The 18,272-nt window shown below is 37.4% G+C and overlaps 1 protein-coding gene across 2 annotated transcripts in view; it reads right to left on the reverse strand.

Moving 5' to 3' along the window:
* The window catches only part of LOC126776767 (uncharacterized), a 167,163-nt gene that overhangs the window by 98,038 nt on the left and 50,853 nt on the right, over positions 1-18,272 (reverse strand). The window contains exon 2 of one of the 2 annotated variants that reach the window (XM_050499516.1): positions 13,973-14,014. The exons of the other annotated variant lie outside the window; for it this stretch is intronic. The gene's annotated coding sequence lies outside the window, so the exon portion shown is untranslated. The remainder of the gene's footprint in view (positions 1-13,972; positions 14,015-18,272) is intronic. 2 annotated transcript variants of the gene reach the window in all.

An 18,272-nucleotide genomic window follows, 5' to 3' on the forward strand; every position in this document is an offset into this window, starting at 1 on the left:
GACGAGTGAAACAACCACAATTCTTTTGCAGTCGCTGTGCGTTCAATCAAGTTTTGTTTACAAACAGCTTTGTTACTTTACCTACGAACGAAGAGACAAATGCCTGTCATAGATTTATAAACGTTCACGACGTGATAAAATATGCATTTTGGGTACGTATTTATAACACTATTTCTGGATACCTCCAGAAACAGTTTTACTATTCATATATCTTATATCTAGTGTCTTTACCAATAGCACTAATTTCTTCAAGAAAATTACGGTATTAAAAATAATTTAATAATAAAATTAGTAACCGATGACTAAACCTTTTTATATATTTATTATTTATTATAGACTTCATTTGACAAGAAAGGAAAATAATAAGACTGAAAATCACAAAAAAATTGACAACAAACGAAACGCGAAAAATCTTCGTTCCTGGGTCAACGTTTTAGTTATGGGTAGGTTTAATCCAATTGATTTCGGTTCGATTATCTTTGTTGTAACTGGATTATTCATTGCTAAGTATTGGCGGTAATACTATAATCTTTTTAGGGGCAATTCGTCTTGAAAACAGAAGAAGCCAACAGCTTACTACTAACTTATTATGTGCGTGACTTTGGAACGCTGGCGTGGTTTTCATGGTATACATTTATTTTTACGTTAAGAGTAGTTCGAATCAGATCTTTCAGATTCACAGATATATAAAATAACGGGTATATTTTTTAGGAATTTTATTTACAATAAAATTAATGATAATGTTGTCATATTATCGACAAACTACAAAAATACGTTTTTACATGGATTAACATAGAGCATTTCGTTGGGTCGTTTTTGATAGTTTATTGAACTACCCAATTCCGACCTAAAAGGTTTCGATAACTGCTATAAATATGGAAGCAAATTTGCTTTAACATATCGAAATTCCCAACACTCCTCGCATATTCACATAAAAAGCTTGACAAACAACCTCTATGAACACATCCGAAATTGTCACACGCTGCTGCAATTTGGATACAAAAACGGAAGATTTTCATCCGATATGCAGGTTTCCTCACTATGTTTTTCTTCACCGACAACCACATGAAAATTCAGTGGTGCTTGCCCATGAACGTTTATAATTATAATTTATTTGTGTTAGATATAATCCTTAACAAATCGATTAATTTACTGCTATACGTACTATTACTACGGTGTACTGTGATTCAAGATCGGCGAGTGATTAATTTCTCCAGCCGAAATTAATCACTGAGCGATATCGGCACCACATCTACCACCTAGGAAGTTGTAAAGCTGAGATCGCCTTACCAATTACCAAAACCTAGCCGTAAATTTACATATATATATATATATATATATATATATATATATATATATATATATATATATATATATATATATATAAGCCGAGACGGCCCAGTGGTAAGAACGCGTGAATCTTAACCGATGATCGTGGGTTCAAACCCGGTCAAGCACCACTGAATTTTCATGTGCTTAATTTGTGATTAAATTCATCTCGTACTTTACGGTGAAGAAAAACATCGCGAGGAAACCTGCATGTGTTTAATTTCACTGAAATTCTGCCACATGTGTATTCCACCAACCCGCATGGGAGCAGCGTGGTGGAATAAGCTCCAAACCTTCTCCTCAAAAAGAGGAGAGGAGGCCTTTAGCCCAGCAGTGGGACATTCACAGGCTGTTACGGGGATATATAAATGTAGAATTAGATTACGCTACTGTAATAAAGATATATAAACTTCAATGGACGCTCTGTTACTTCATCCTATAGTATCGTTACGTAATTACATTAATACAATATGTAATTGTATTAATGTAATTACGTATAATAAGTTATTTTATTGTTTGTATACTAATTTGGAGACTTGATAATAAAAGGCTTTTTTTTTATATATTAAGTGAATCTTAAACGAAAGTAGTGGGATAAGCTCTAAAACTTGTCGTTGAGAGGAGAGAAAGTCGGTGCTCAGCAATGGGAAGTACAATAATACATTTCAATATCGAGCTAATTCCACAAACACAAATGAACGCTTTTTTTTAAAGAATCGTCTATGTTTTTCTTCTTTAACGAATAATGTCATGTAACATTATTTACTGCTTAATGGAGTTTGTAATGGAGTTTCCACCAACCCGCACTGGAGCAGCGTGGTGGAATAAGCTCCAAACCTTCTCCTCAAAAAAAGGGAGAGGAGGCCTTAGCCCAGCAGTGGGACATTTACAGGCTGTTACTGTGTTACTGTGGAGTTTGTAATAATGATAAAAAATTCTAAAATGATTATTAAATGTAAACACAGATTCCCATAATCAACTAAGTAAACAAAGCATAAATCAAATCTATATTAAAAAAAAATCGAATTAAAAAAAATGTCGTAAAAATTACGATGCCGCTTTAATTAGAAAAAGAAGACGCCGTTATCCGACTGCTCGATAAATTCTCACAACTTTTCCTCTAACTTCAAATTAAGTTTGAAACGAACAGGATTAAAATAATTCAAGACCAATCAGGCGAAGTTATCCGATCGGCAACTTCTCCCATTACACTACAAGATGCATTCATAATAGCTTACTATTTTACCGTATATTAAATAATACTGCCTCTAGTTTTTTTATTATTATTAAGAATGATAATGGTATGTTTTCACCACCGCGTATAGCATTATTAGCATTGTAAAAAAATGAAGTCTCAATTGCATCCCGGAGTTAAAAAGGTGGTGTTAGGTCTGCTCTATCCGATCGTATAGGTTTGTCTTGCATTGCATAAATTAATTTGAATTAATAAAATATACTTTACTCCCATATTCGGATGAACAAGCATGTTCTCTGAACGGGGTGCCGCAGATGATCACCATTCAGAAGGTCGTATCCAGGTTTAAAAACTATTCATTAATAATAACCTAAATTAATTAAATAACGTGTATTTTTTTACTAAAAATATTTAAAAAATACTAATAAAATGAATTTAGTTTGATAGTATATGCAAATTATTGTATATTCAACTTTTATAACAAAACAATAGTCGGTTTAAAATAAATCGTGCACAATTTTTTAATAGCGCTACACTTGCGATCAGATTCAATTCAAATGTAGTTACAACGGAAAATGTTAGCCCGTTATTCACTGATTTATACGAATAATTCTATGATGACATCATACGCAATAAAAAATTTAATCTCTTCATCCCTATCCTGGACTAATTAAAAATTTGACTCGATGATGCTTCTCCAGCAAGATTTTAAAACGAAACACGAACTACAGACAAACAATACAAACTGGATCGCATCCAGCTAAAATTTGCAGCTAAATATAAAATTATAATAATACACAAGCAATCGAGTGAACTTCCGTAGGAACTTCACTTATTACCCTCCAAGTGTGCACAGTCAATAGCATTAAGCTATTATCGATAACTGCATGCATATCCGAAGTGGGACGATACTTTGCTAAAATATTATTCCATTCAACTCACTTATGTTTCAATACGTTCAGATTTATGTTGTTTGTGTTTTAGTTAAAGTTGTTTTTATATTAGTAGTAAGCGTACAACCCCATAATCATACATACACATAATTTATTCAAATATATTCTGCTGTGTTGCAATTCGAATTGAGTAAGTTAAATTACTCCCTTTGATGGAGTAAGAGTTAATAATTTAGTTTCTTACAGTCCCCTATGGATGTCTACATTCTCGAAACTAATAAATGTGAGAATATTAAAAACAGAGGGCTCTTCTGGGCCAGTATGCATCCAGTTTTGGTTGTATGGTACAAGCCCATCTGACGAGGGAGGTAGATAAGTACAGGAGTTTTTCTATTATATTCTAGTATGTTGCAGTTTCAAGGCTAAGCACGTGTAATTGCTACCATTGACGGTAATAATAAAAAAGGATGATCCTTTTTACCGTCTACGTTCCTACATACTATGGTATGTAAATCAAATCAATAAATGTATCAATAATTATTATTTTTTGTAATGGGATAGAGTTACGATGTTGGATGTCAGTCTAAAATCTACTTATAACGTTTCTATACTTAAGAGAAATGATAATGTAACTTGACCATTTTTAGATGTATTTGAATGTATGAGTGTGTGTGTATTTTAATCAATTATACATTTTATTTTAATTTAAATAACATTGTTACGAATAAAACAACTTACAATGTATGTGCCATAGCTTAAACAATTTACTCTTATCAAAACTTAAGAAACAGGTGCAAGGAAAATGTTTAATATTTATCTACCGGTTCGCGTGGAAAGCAAAGTGACCTTTAGAAGCCTTACACAGGTGGCACTAAGTCAACAAATGTTTACATATTCAGTCTATATAGAATTTTTAAACTTCAAATGATACATTAAAGGAAAAATCTAGACCTAATTTAGATAACGAGTTTATGAGCAAACAAACTTTATATTTAATTCTGCAATGATCCGATTGTGACTCGTAATGTGTTTGCTCAGTATGAGTATGTGGGATTAATATTTACATTATACTTATCATGGGTAGAAATGGTTTTTTTTTTATAGAATAGGAAGGCGGACGAGCATATGGAGCGAGCTTTACAAATTACCTGGTATTTATTTTTGTAGCACACGTTTTTTATAGTGCAAGAAATATAAAATATAAACTGTTTTAAGCCAACAAAATATCACTGGAAAATCTCCACTCAAATTGCGTACGTACGTAACAGCTCGATTTTAATACCTATAACCCTAGCAAGTGACACACATTGTATGAATAGAACATACGCTGCAAGGCTAATATTCGGGTGCATTATAATGAAAATTCCTAACCGCGTCGGTAAAATATTGCAACTACGAAGAGCTTTATTCGTAATATAGCATACGTTCCCGCGACCCGGTTCCAGCCTAGTGTTTAACTTCACAAGCTTAAGTAATAATTTCCGAGCCTAGAGTAACAAGTTAATCCTATTACCGTCGCGATATAGGTTCGTTCATTGCGTTATGGAAGTATATCATTTTAAAATTAATTCATTCAATAGATTAATGGTATATAGCTGCCTAGCGATGTGAGTGCTGTTCCAATCCATACTTCATTGGCTATTGTCGTCCAAACTCCTAGCACAAGCTTATCGCTTAGTATCGCTTGGAGGGTAAAATGATATAAAGTTGTGTGTGTGATTTTAATGTGAAGCTGTTATGCGTGAGAGTGTCCCGCTGCTGGGTTTAGGATAAGGCTTAGACCCTCTTTTACCTACTAACTAACCTACTCAAGGTTTTGGAAATTTCACTGCGCTCCTACGACACGAGTTGCTAGACATATGGCAGATTTTCAAATTTCCAGATTTCCAACAAACAAGAAATGAATTATTATAATATACAAATTAAGGACATGAGACTTCAGGAGTGCTTGCTTGAGTTTGAATGCGCAATCGGTTAAGATTCACGTGTTCTTTTCTTTCAACGGCATCCACGCAGTTATGTAAGATCTCTTGGGAGTCTAACTTCTAATGACCGGGCTATCACGTGTTATTTGTGTGATTGTGATCGTAATAAAGAATGAAAAGATATCTAACTATATTTTATAATAATACATTTATTTACATCATTACGTGGCATGATTGAGATATAATGGCACATAATAACCATTAGGTTACCTAAAAGTACTACAATTTCTTCGAATGTGACTCAATACTATTCAGCCACTAAGTATAAAATTCAAACTTTTATATTTATCGTATAAACTTACATTAATATTGAAGATAGAAATGTTGCAGAAATGTTGGGAAACGGACTGCATCCATAACGAAATATGAAAGTTTTGACAGTATTTCATAAGATTGGAAATAGATTATACATCGCCTCACTAAATTCGAATGACTTCATTACATAATGTCTAATCTCAAATGCGGGCATCATTTAACGATCCAAAGTTCAAAAGTCAAATTATGAACTAAATTCCGCAATTGCTTTCTTAATGACTAGTGAATTATGTCTGTTGATAAAACAGAATAACACCGTCACTATTGACGTATTTCGATTTGGTCCATGCAATAGAATTTGGCCCAAATGCACACACTAATATGACAAAAAAGGTAGACGTTGTACACTTCATTTTCCAGATACGAAACGTTCAATAATTTATAGTGCATCTGGCAGACTGCCGGGTTCTTTTAGTCCAATAGACAGTGGGAGTAAAAAGACCATATAAATTATGAACAGACTTGCCCCACCTACGTTTAACTGCGACACCCGTGACCTTCATTGACGACGGTATAATTATTTCATCGTGGATTACGTATGTCACGCGATCGACACGATTCCGATGATAACGTACGGCCTTGCGTTTGATTGCCTGTTAAAATTCCATTTGGCTCTGTCGTGCATCGGACCATGTATACTTATCCACGGTCGAGTGTAAATTCAATATTCATACCAAAGTAGCCTTAAAATCGAGTGCAGTAAGGCCTATAGGTTAACAGCTTGTTTGTTAGTTGTTGGGTGTACTTTAGTAGGTTTCGAAAAGCTTTTAACGTCCAGCATTAAAAAATCACTCTGGAATTTGTACACACGAATCAAATAATTTACGTAAAGCTAATATTTCTATTCAATCTCATTTAATATAAATTGGTTATTGAGGGTCAATACAAATAGAATTGGTTATGAATCTGACGACCTGATGTTAAGTGACTATGACAAATCACATAGACTATGTTATATATTCTAGAAGTATAGTTATTCTTTTATAACTATTGTGATTTTATCCATGTAATTAATTTAATATTGAGTGTTTATTTGTGTAATTTATGTTAAGAATTCATGTAATTTTTTTCGGTAAAGGAAAACTTCGTGAAGAAACCTGCATGTGCAGCAGGATGTCCGCTGTGTATCTATCAACCATCATTGAAACCCTAATGTAATAAGTACCAAACTTTCTCCAGAAGAGGTGTGTCCTGAATAGTAGCGAAGACTAAAGCAGTACACCGGATATAAAATGATAGATTATTTTTATAAATGTTTGTTAAAAATTAATAAATTCCAAAGACAGAAAAATAGGTGATAAAGGAAACGTTTGAACATACTTTTTCATGTCTATACGCTGACAGAAATAAACGTGTAACCCCAGCCCCCGGAACTGGCACGCCAGACGGAACGGAAGAAGCCGGGGCGGCACGGCGTGTCGCTACGATTTATCACAACGACTCGCTGACGGGGGCCGAATGCAAATTATACACGTTGACTTCGCTGCGTATGTTGCGTAAATTATTACACGTTAAGTTGATCATAATCACAGTTCTGATATAAGCACTTGTATAAAATTGTAACATTTTGCGTCAGAAAATTTTCGCATTGCTTTACTTTTTTTATAGAATAGGAAGGCGGACGAGCATATGGGCCACCTGATGGTAAGTGGTCACCAACGCCCATAGACATTGGCATTGTTAGAAATGTTAACCATCGCTTACATCACCAATGCGCCACCAACCTTGGCAACTAAGATGTTATGTCCCTTGTCCCTGTAATTACACTGGTTCACTCACCCTTCAAACTGGAACACAACAATACCAAGTACTGCTGTTTTGCGGTAGAATATTTGATGAGTGGGTGGTACCTACCCAGACGAGCTTGCACAAAGCTCTACCACCAGTAGATTTTAAATATACGTTGCATTTCAACCCGACCTTTAAATTTAGCTGTCATCGTTAAAGCAGTTTGAAATCCACAACTATTTCGGACTCGTTTAGTACCTTGATTAAAAATTTGATTGATCACGATATTAATTCAATGTATTTGATGGATATAAAGACGATGTCAGTCGTCAACATTGATTTACAAAGGTTCTGAACGAGTAGATACCAATTGTATGCAACAGAATAGGTACAGAGCAACGCTTGTCAGCTCGTTAACAATATCAGTAACCTACTGCCCTTTTTTTTTTTTTTTTTTTATAGAAAAGGAAGGCGGACGAGCATATGGGCCACCTGATGGTAAGTGGTCACCAACGCTCTTAGACATTGGCATTGTAACAAATGCCCTTTATAATATACTAACAAAACACGGCAGACATTGCCCTGCTTATATATATGTATATATTTAAAAAGATATGGGGATCTATATCTACCGCCGAACAGTTTTAGTATTATTGTGGTTCGGTTTGATGAGTCAGGTGAGACACTATAACTATAGGCAAGGATATAACATTTAAGTTGGTGGGGAATTAACGATGTAAAAGATGTTTAATATTTCTCGCGGTGCCAATGTTCATGGAAGGTGGTGAACTCTTACCATCGATCCATATGCCAGATTACCTACCTATTTTATAATCAAAGTGTTCAAAAGAATTAACTATGCCAATAGTTTTAGAATAATCAAATGGCTTTCGTTCTTTTGATCAGTGCGGAAGACAATTTAGCAATCAAAAGCGAATGAATAAATTATATTATATATTCGTGATAAATAAAATATATATAAAAAAAATCTTTAGTTATCAGTGGGAAGCGAGCGGTAAAATTAAATTGAGATCTCGTTTTAGTAGAGAGCTCTTGACCTAGCCGGTAAAAATATGATGGTAAAATAAAAATTCAGGATCATCTCAATTTAACCGCTAAATTGATAGCATTTTACTGAATTCATATGCTCTGTTTTTCATTTTATAAAATTATTTTTTATTTAATAATTTATATTTCACTTGAAATATATAAATCGACTGCCTCGATGGCCTAATGCATGATTACGAGACCGCAGAGCCTGAGGTCCCGTTTTCAAGATATTTTTTAAATTCATCGAGAAATTCTCTGTAGCAATCCAAAGTCTAAAAGTTGTCAGTATTTACTATGCCTAAACTCTTTCTGGTCGCTTTGGATTTGGTGTCCCATCGGATTATAAGAATGAAGCAATAGTGTTTGCGCGCATACTTTTACTTTTACTGGTGGAAGAGCTTTGTGCAAGCTCGTCTGTGTAGGTACCACACACTCATTAGATATTCTACCGCAAAACAGCAGTGCTTGGTATTGTTGTGTTCCGGTTTGAAGAGTGAGTGAGCCAGTATAATTACAGGCACAAGGGACATCATAACATCTTAGTTCCCAAGGTTGGTGGTGCATTGGTGATGTAAGCCATAGTTAACATTTCTTCGAATGCCAAATTCTATGGGCGTAGGTGACCACTTACCATCAGGTGGTCCATATGCTCGTCCGCCTTCCTATGCTATAAAAAATAATACTTGCTCATAATAATATATCCAGCGTTTTTGGGGACGGTATCTGATACCTATTGTTAATGTGTTTTTCAAAATCATTTACAAACATTTAGTCGAAGATATTTAACATATATAAAATAAATTATACGTGTTGTTTTTTTATAGTTCTTAAGTTTTATTCATAAACAAATTAAATTTACATAGTCTTAATAAATCAAAGTTTCTTTATTACATTTGTTATGTTTTGAACTCTATGTTATCAAAGTTATGTTTCAACGTGCAAAACTTGTTTGTTAACTAAATTATTACAAACAACTTACACCGTGACTTGATAAATTAATGAATAATTTATAGTTCAGTATTATAAAACCATACTATATGAGATGTGATGACATGTATTACCTGATAAAATAATTACAATACAATATAACCGCACATAAGGGTATAAACGTCTACAATTACGGCACAATATCATTACAGTGATGTCATAAATATTTTAATAGTCGGGACATTTTGATTGTACAAATAACTCATTTGTCAAAAAGTATTAAAGCATTTAAGAAGGCACACATATGAATACAGTAGTACTAAATTCTTAACCCTGATTTGTAATGTTGTAATCAAATTGATCTTCAATTATAATGCTACTACATACGTTACTCCTAAGTACGGCCATACACACAAGCGTCTTACACTGCGAGATGCGGTGCGATAGCGCATATACAAATATCATATTATAGTTATATGATTTATATAATTAATTATAACATTTCAACAAATATGCATTCGAAATTGTAAGAATTGTAAATCTACGGAATCCACAAGGTCAGATCAGCTGATAGCGTGTGAATGAGATGTCTTTATCATTTCGACAATAAAATTGAGATATACGAGAAAGAGACAAACGACCGATACACTGGAACTTTGACTTTGAATATTGTTTTGGCAAACATAGGCTCGGTAATACTATATACCTACGACCTATATAAATTTTTAGCTCTATGCGAATTATTGTGAACTGAAACGTATTTTTCGATCGAATTATTACGCGTAACATAAAATAAGAAAACATAAGTCGAATGATTTGATTTGTTTCGAATGTGAAATTAATGATGCATTTTTGTGTATTATACGATTCCAGATAAACGTATACATAAAATATACACTAAATACAACAGACGGTAGTTTTTATTGTTATAGTTTAACTAAAGTGAGTTGAATTTCCATATTCGTATAATTGGCATGTTTAGGTTTCAGGTGGCGGGGATTGACTAAATTAGAAGATTAGAGTTTCGGTAGGTAGGATATACTCCTAATATTTATAGGAGTATATTTTTGTATTTTGTAGTCGATGTTGTACAATAAGATAATAAGCACTAGATAAAAGACACGTCCTTTAAACCAATATTAATGTTAATTTAACTATTATAAAAAATATGTAAATTAACAATATATAAATGTCCTACTGATGGGCTAAGGTCTCCATTTTAATGGAAATTATTTAGAACGTATACCACGCGGCTACAATGCGACGTGTGTAATAAGCACGAAATTAATTATTAACACAAATTAAGCACATGAAAATACAGAAGTTCTTGTCTGGGTATGAACCTGAAATCATCGGTTGAGATTCACTGAATTACCAGTAGGCTATCTCAGCTCATCAAAAAAATACTTAGTAAAATATTATTATATTTTGAAACAGAATTGACTTTAAGTTTCAAAGCAATAAATGAAAAATAAATTCTTCGTTATTTATTGAAGCATGAATACGAAAATTGACGCTTGAATTATTACTTATCTAAACAATAAAAATTATGAACTATAATTATTCGTCGTTGTTTTCAATGAAATCCGTTTTACATCAAATAAAGAACGTCAGCTATAATAAACGACAGCTGTAAATGGACATTCGATATCCAGAGATACTTCTAACCCCTTTAAAACCACATGTCGCTCCAACCCTTATACGTCCGACGTGACCGCTACGTTAGTTTTTGGGAAATTAGGAAATTCCTTATAAAATTCTATCATAGGTCTTCTTGACCTGTGGAATTTGAGGGGTTTTGTTCAGCGTCTTTTAAAAATCAACCTTAGAGCTTTAATTTAGAGTTATTTTTTGTAAGATGATGTGAAATTTTCGGTTTGTTTTTCACCCATGAACGATTTTTCTTGGAACTTTGTAGCGCTTCCATTGAACAGTGCATTGAAAGTAATAGAGTGCACTCAAGAGGAAACGTTAGGGCTTATGGTATAAGTATATAAAACGTTTAACGATATCTTGGCGGTGAAGGCGTTACTCCTCGAGTGTATAAAAGAATGAACATGCGCATCAAACTCGTTACCATCAACTTTGGATGTTAGTACTTTTGGCTTTGCAAGTTTTCTAAGATTGCTTCAGCGTTTCTCTTTTAGTTGAGAAAGTTGCTGTAATAAAAATATATAGAACATTTCCACGTATAATAGAAATAAGATTTAAATTTATATAGCAATTATTATATAACATCAAAATACTACTTTTATCAACTGTGTGTATGAACATAAGTGTATAAAGCCAAGAAGTTCTTTTGAGTGTTTTATAAAATTATTTTAAATTCAATGCCATCACCGGTTCATAGTATATATTTTATTTTTATTTTATTTTAGTAATTAGGTAGCCAACGTTATATATTAAGATATTTTCTTATTGCTTATATAAAAATTGTGTAACAAAATATGTAGCTTCATGTTGACATTAACATAAAATAGTGAATAGCATGATCTAATTATGAAAAATTAAATTATTGCATACTCTGCATGAAAATTAACAAAAACTTACATAATATACACAAACGAAAAACAAAACTATATAAACACTGAAACTTTATTCCAATATGATTCTCTTTATGAGATTTCTTTTATACTTACATAAAAAAAACTTGTATATTTCACAATATTTAATTAAACAATACAAAAGAAAGGATATTTTGACAATTCCTTTTTTATATTTTGAATGAATAGAAAGGAAAGGCGAGCTATTGTGTCGTCAAGTTTAGTATCTGGATTTCTAAAGTTAATTGGAAGAGGTTATTAGGTATAAAGTTCGACCTCTTCTGCAATATAACTGATTGTATTCTAATACAATAGAAATCAGGTTTAAATAAAATTTAATGTTAAATATCAAATAACCTGAATAATTCTACAACGAATGCACGCAATAATAAGAAATATCACGGCAATTTTTTTTCGCAAATTGTGAATTATATTCTCGTATTGAAACACGAAACGCTAAAAAGCCAGAAAAAAGTATTTTATAGATAAACAATAAATAACCATTTTTATATTGCTACAAAAAATAGTCGACAGCAAATACGACAAATTTAGTTTAATAAATATCACGAAACATTAATCTTTATCAAAATAAATATTGCCATTTATAATTTATAAATATTACAAGATATTTAAGTAAGCGCGTATACATTTACGTAATGTGTTGTGTGATCCATTGGGACACTACAATGATTATTATAAATATTATTGATTAAAATATAGCAAGAGATAAAAGCCAGAGAGTCAATTCTACTAAGCTATAACGATTACTGTACGTTTCCCGATTCAATTCCAACCTACCTTTGACTATTTCATATTTATTCGGATCGGAACCGAACCGATATGATGTTAACATATATCGTTATGACAAAACCAAACTTTTATACAAATAGTCGATAATCAAATTGAAACAAAAAACGGATAAACGGCAACTAATCGTTATCGCTTCGATTCGATTGCGATAAAGTGACAATTTATTAGTAGAATTGGTTACCAGAACGGGTTGTTATTCAAACATAAATAGGTTGTTAATACGATATAAATTACGTATAACGCACATAAGTCGTATGGTAATATATTTCTTAAGTACACCATTCATGGTTTGTGAAATCCGACCATTTGATACCGCATCAATAGAATCATTCATTCTACTCGGTATATTAAAGCGTATTTCATAAGAGCTAAGTCCACAAACAATGCTATTGTATTCTAAGTGACCGGGTTATACCTTATGCAGGAGTGCGTCCGTGACGGTATGAAGTACTGGTGATATCAGAAATTTATAATATTTGCCGATTGATCTTATTCACCGTTGGATGTTAATGATTTTTCATCACCGTTGTATCAAACAGTGTATATAAACGATCACGAGTTCAATACTGGAAGAAATAAATCCTCGCCTAGTCTTTGACAACATTATAATATATATATTGCATTACTAACGCACACAAAAACTGATAAAAATTATAAATTTACTCAGATGCTTCTAATAAATCTTAGGCGTTTAATGATTTTGAATTATTTACCTTAACCTTCCTTAAGGTTGGAATCATTTCATTAAATAGAATAATTCTCTAAGACAAGCACACCGATGCCATTTCTTGAAATTATGCGGAATCCCAGAGGTAGAAACAAATAAGAAATTAAAAATATCTTTATACTTCCAAAAGAAAGATTTGGTTGTCATGGCATAAAAAAAATAGTTATGTTAATGAAGTACCTTTAGCAAAAAAATGTAACAACATATTTGTCATTTCACGTTGTAATATTTAAGTCCAATATTCTAACATCCTATCATAAAAAAAATGTTATTGAAACCAGAATAAAGGATAACAATTTTTGAACTGTAGTCGGTAGTCTTCATTCTTTATTGACCAATACAATTTCATCGCTTTAGGGTAAAAAATTATCTTCGATGTAATCGAAAGGTTATTAAACCCTCGTCATTTTAGACCGGCTTTCAGGACATACGTATGTTATGTGTATATTATATAATATAAAGTAACTTACATTAATTATTTATAGTGAAGATGGACTGGATAGTAGTAGGACCTGAAACAAATTAATTAAAAGCATTAATTTAATAATTTAGGTATATTATTATTCCATAATATCTTTAAATATAAATCAATTTACTTGTTGTTTAACAACGAAAACGATATATTATGATATGATTTTAAACAAAGGTATGCGAGTAATTGGTGGGAAAATATGCTGATTATTCTCTAGAGGAAAAGCTTTTGGAGCGTATATTGTTTGATTATTGATACCGTTCATAAACAACCATTTCAAACATTTTCCGAAGTCTCTGTATGTTTGTGTGTGTATTTGCCTTTTAATACCTGAGAGTACTCTTAATCAGCGAACACACTGATTACCTCATACAAAGTTTTAGGTACAATTTAAATTATTTTAGTTATCCACACAAAACACAACGTAACTGACCCCATAAACAACAATGTATCGTGTAATTAGAACGACGCGTCCCTAAAATATGTATAGTCAGACAAAGATTGATATATTTTTGAATTACTTTTACATACAATAAATAGATAAAAGTCAACTCCAGATAATGTCAATAATACAAATAAATTTTATATTTATAATAAGTATACTAGAAATAGCCTTTTAAAAGAAATAATTAATTTTCCTATTACTCCCCCCCCCCTTAAGCAAACAGCTTATGTTAGGAGTGGGGACGACAATAGCCCAAAGAGTCAGAATCGAACCTGCGACTTATACATCGCTAGGTGGCCCGTAAACTGTTACACTATTGAACGCTTATATTATATATTATTATTATATTGCAAGTGACTGTACCATCCGTAATCGTATAAACGATCCCCGTATGACCATGTTTTAGCAAGCAACATGTCGGTACGATTAGACTATATTTATAAATAATAGATGCAGTCCACATATGTGTACGGAAATGTTATTGCGACTGTGGCGCCATCTTGTTTCTCTTTGTATAATCGACTGTAGTCTAGACTATGACTATCTTTATCTTCTTATATATATAATATATCGAATCGAATATATATATCGAGGGTATTCTCTGAATATTCTCATATTGTGTTCGGTGAGATTATTGTATATGTAAGTCGTGCCATCTCTCCGATCGAACATCCCCCGCTCCCCGCAACGACCCCCTCCGGTGCCAGTTGTACTCGCCGCGTCCTCCGACGTCGGCTTGAGGAAACGGCCGGTGCTAGTTGCCAGGAGTCTGCCTGCTCAAGTGAAGAGAAGCGCACGAATAGATCCTGCACTTTTTTGGTTATCAAAAAATCCTGCAGGATCAACGAAACCAAGGAAAGCTGAAGAACAGAGATACTGGTGTGCACGGACCGAACTTCCGCTCGCGGGCGCTTAGCTGGGCCTCCCCTAGGGGTCTCACCTGGCTTGGTTGCACGCGCCGAGGTCGTGGTGCCCGTGCATACACATCAAGAGCAGCAATCCGACACCACCATCATGTCTGAAGGGGGGGAGCCCCCCCCTTAGACCAACGCAAGCGTGGCCGAGGCAGGTCCGGCATCGCGCGGTCAGTTGTTCGAAGAGACATCTTCGACAACTCGACCGTGCCTGTCGCCCTCACCCCCGCCGCCGCCCCGCGTATACGCATAATACATGCTGAAACCGGTGGAGAGGACGTCCACCGGGCTGCTGAAGCAGACTTCGCCGCCACTGTAGCTGAGTCTACAGCAGGCGCGGAAGGAGCCAAGCGCCCGAGACCGGACTCTTCGCCGGAGTCAATGGAAGGGGAGGACAAGCGCCCCAAGACCGATGTTTCCACTGCATCACCGCCGTACGGATCGCCGCAGGATTCGGCATCCTCATCGCGCGCGGCATCGCCTACAATGGGCGAAGCAAGCGAAAAAGGACGGCCAAAAGAATTACCACCGCCGCGATCCCCCTCCCCAATGGAGGGGGGGTCGCAAGACACCTGGCCGCGTGACTCGACGAGCTACGCGGCACTGCCATCGACGGTCGAGGAGAGGACAGCCTCCCGTCCCACTTCACCGCAACCGGGGCCGTCAGGGGTCACCTATGCGGCGGCCGCTGCCGCTCCAGCGTCGCCCAGGAGTCGAGCCCCTGCACCGGTACCAGCCCCAAGAGCGACGCCTCGTTCAAGCTACCCGCCGATCACGGCGGAACGCCTACCGAACTGGACGAGGCACTTCGAGGTGCTTAAAAACAAACTAGGACACGCCCCGAACGCACGCCCTTTGGGAAAGGGAGTGCGCTTCTTGCCCGGATCCGCGGAGGAATTTCGGGTCATCCAGCGCCATCTGACTGAGGCTATGAACCAGGATAAGACTATATCCTGGTTCTGCTATAGCCCAGCCGCGGAACTGCCAACCAAGGTGGCCATTAGGGGGCTACCACTTGACACACCCCCGGAAGAGGTGATCGCCGCCCTGCGCAGTTTAGGGTTCCCTGCGCAGAGCGCGAAGGCGATCCCAGGCGGAAGAGGTCGACATGGGTGCACCTATTTCGTCCAGCTGGTGCACCTGAAGGAGCAGGAGCTCAGGTCACTATACAAGACTACTGAGCTCCTGTGCATGCCCGGCCTGCTGATTGAAGCCTGGAGAGGCGCGAAGAGCCCGCCTCAATGCCACCGCTGCCAGGCATTTGGCCACTCCTCGGCCAATTGCCATAGGCAACAAAAGTGTGTTCGCTGCGCCGGCGAACACCTGGCAAGGGACTGCCCGAGACCTCTTTCGGAACCACCGACGTGCGCAAACTGCGCTAAGGCGCATACAGCAAAGGACCGGAGGTGCCCGGTCTTTAAGAAAGAAGCACGAAGGAGGGGCATTAACGTGCCCGCCCCTCACCCGAACGGACCGAGAGCACAGCCAAAGGGGGACAGGGAGCGTGTCCCCCCGGTAGCACCTAAGCAGGTGGTCGGTCGCCCTATCGTCGCAGAACCTAAAGCGACGATAGTAGTCGACCAGCGAACGAAGCAGCCACCCCCTGCGAAGAAAGCCACGGAGGTGCGAGCCAAGCTTGCGCCCCCAACAACTTTGGCGCCTCCAGCCAACCAGCCGACGGCCAGGGACCAGCCTATAAAGGTGCCTAGCAGAAAGAAGAGAAGGAAGAGGGCAGCTAGGCCTCCCAGGACTGAGCCTGCGGCGGCATCGACGCCGCAGCCCAGGAAGGCAGCGACGGAGCCAAAGTCCGCTCCGGCTGCCGCCACGCGGCCGGTGGTGAGGCAAGAAGTGCCTCCCCCTGTGCAGAAGACAACCTCGGCCAGTGCGAAAGGCCTGGACACCACCATCATCGTCCGGGTCTTCATGGAGGCACTGACGGCGATCCTGGTCGCCTATACACAGGGCCAGGACATAATACCTGCCATCTCAGCTGGAATAGCCGCTCTTGCGAAGCTCAATTCCAGCTGAGAATACTATACTGGAACCCAGGTGGCATACGTGGCCATATCCGGGAGCTGACCCTACTCGCCCAGTCGCAGGATATTCACGTAATCCTCCTGGGCGAGACGAAGCTCTCGGCTGAGATCAAGCTCCGAATCCCGAATTTCTTCGTGTATCGGCGAGATGAAGTCTCTCCCCGGGGCTGCCCATTCAGAGGAACTGCAGCCCTGGTGAGGAGGGATATCATACACGAAGAACTTGCACATGCACCTTTTGTGAGCCTACGTACGCAGGGGGTGCGTGTGCATGCTGGTGAGACGGAGCTGCTGCTGTATGCCGCCTATAAGCCACCCGGACAGGTTTTCTGCAGCACCGATGTCCAATCGCTTATCGACTCGCCGATGCCTACACTGATCGTGGGTGATCTGAACGCGAAGCACCACGCTTGGGGCTCGCGCGTCATCACCCAGGCGGGTAGGCACCTGCTTGAGGATAGCGAACGACAGGGTTACGGTGTGTTGGGTCCAGGAGCGCCGACCCACATACCGACTAACCCTTCGTACCAGCCGGACGTCCTGGACATCGTGCTGCACCACCGACTAGACGCACCCATCGATGTTGAGGTGAATTACGAACTCAACACACAGCACCTGCCGATTGTGGTCACAATCGCCCTCCAGCGCGACTTTACAGTGCCCCGCTCCCCTCGTTTGCGGGTCGACTGGGGGCGCTACTCCTCAGAGCTCTCGGAGTTTGAGCTCACGGTCCCGATCGCGACGACTGAAGATGTGGAAGGAGCTGCTTCTAAAATTTCTGAGGCGATCCAGAAAGCCAAAGAAGCAGCCACCTCTCAAGGAAGCACACCGAGAAGTCGTCAGGACCAGCTGCCGAGCTCGCTTCGAGTAAAGCTGAGGAAGAAACGAGTTCTTCGCCGACTG

This window comes from Nymphalis io, chromosome 21, assembly GCF_905147045.1.
Source record: "Nymphalis io chromosome 21, ilAglIoxx1.1, whole genome shotgun sequence".
In the NCBI taxonomy this organism is placed as follows: Eukaryota; Metazoa; Arthropoda; class Insecta; order Lepidoptera; family Nymphalidae; genus Nymphalis; species Nymphalis io.